Source organism: Elephantulus edwardii, unplaced genomic scaffold (assembly GCF_000299155.1).
Source record: "Elephantulus edwardii isolate Elephantulus edwardi_28Jun2011 unplaced genomic scaffold, EleEdw1.0 scaffold00183, whole genome shotgun sequence".
In the NCBI taxonomy this organism is placed as follows: domain Eukaryota; kingdom Metazoa; phylum Chordata; class Mammalia; order Macroscelidea; family Macroscelididae; genus Elephantulus; species Elephantulus edwardii.
Window position 1 is genome coordinate 715,238 of NW_006399933.1, and position 1,758 is coordinate 716,995.

Sequence of the window (1,758 nt, forward strand, 5' to 3'; positions counted from 1 at the left end):
GAGACTAACAGTGATTCAAAAGAGGAGCTCAGCCTGTGAGGCCAGTGAAGAGAAGGATAAGTGACTTCAAATGTAGTCTCCAGCCACAAATTACCCACAATATTCTTCCTGCTGCGAGGCTTGATCACTCCAGGGCATTTAAGTAGCTAGGGATGACAGTAATCACCCTGACTCCCTCCTATTCCTCCTGGGCCACTCTCACCACTCAAACCCTTCTCTTTTCAGAATCTCTCCTTCGAAATGTGAAAGGTCTCCTTCCAATTCAGCAGTCTTTTTTTTAAAAACTTTATTAGCTCTTTATTTTTTTTTTATAACAACCCCTGATGAGTACATACTAATATTTTCCCCAAGTTACAGAAGGAAAAAATAAAAAAGAAGATACTGGGATACAGACTAGAAGAAAAGCTCACGGTCCTTCATTACTGGGAAAAGTGGGTTAGGTTGAATCAATGCAGTGTGCATCTCTGCCTGAAGGCTGGGCATGAGGTGTCCCCGAGAGCCAGGCCACCAGCTTTCTGTAGATACTGTGCATGATGGGGTGGGAGTGAGGGGACAAAGGAATCAGAAGTGAAGGAGGGAGCTCTGAGGGATGGGGATCGTCAAGAGGGGTGTAGACAGGGCCAGATGATGGAGAATAACCTCTGTGGGTACCTCATCTGGCACCCAGCTCGTCAGTTCCTCAAGGGCCAAGTCTTCCCTGCCCACCACCCAGACCATAGGCCTCTGGAAGGCTAGTCCATCTCAGCGTCCTGATCTGAAGCTTCTGAACGGCAGGGGGCAGCCATAGACCCTCCCTGACTGAGCTTGACTCCACGCTGAAGAGGACAGGGGCACAGGGGACAGGGCAGAGGGTACCTAAGAATTCTAACCGCTCTGGGCTGCTTGCCAACTCGGCATCCTTGGAGACACAGTGCAGAATCTCATCAAACAAGGCTCTCCTTTCCTGGATGTCAGACTCCCCAACAAACAAGACCTTCCTGGGCAGAGCAGGGATGCCAGCCAGGGAGCATTGGCTGCTCAGTTTCTGGTAGAACTCCTCAATCTCGTTGTACTTTTTAGAGACCAAGAACTGGACGACGTCCTCAGGTCTGTGCTTGGCTGACTTGAATACAGCCAGCCGGATCACCACCAGGATTTGGTACTCCACGTGGCCTGACATCATCTTGCCCTGCACCTCCTGGTGCTGGGGCATGGTCAGGTCTAGGCCCGTGTGGACATTCTGGAATTGCCTGGAGGTGATGAGTACCGCAGGGCACTGCATGACCCTGGCAGCTGCGGTCGGGGTGTGCAGTCACCTCAGCAGTCTCTTTTATGTGAAAAACTACAACAGTGGTTCTGGTGATAAAGATAGAAATAGAATGATGCCTTCTAGAGAGAGATGGTTATTCAACCGTGAGCCAGAGAGACTTGGACGTTCTTTGGCCAAGGACAGGGAGCTGAACAAATACAGGATATTCAGGTTAATGTACAACATAGTTAAACAGCATATTGCTAATTGTATTAAATGAATTGTTACATAACAAGATAGTCAACAACTGAGGACTAGGTGTGCAACTTCCATTTATAGATGGAGAAGAAATTTATTATTCCCCTGAAATTTAATCATTAAAGTGGTAGTTGACCTGGTAAGAAAGAGAAATAATGTTAGATGAATAAATTACATTTTCTCATTCTTTTGTTTCTCATAGTTTATGACTAGAGAAAGTATTTGGCAGATTAGGTAATAATCAGCATTACATGTTTGATAAATAATTTTCT

At 46.5% G+C, this 1,758-nt stretch overlaps 1 pseudogene; it reads right to left on the reverse strand.

Annotated features, from left to right (window-relative positions):
• Positions 1-679: 679 nt before the first annotated feature.
• On the reverse strand, positions 680-1,261 carry LOC102871278 (annotated as a pseudogene).
• Positions 1,262-1,758: the final 497 nt, after the last annotated feature.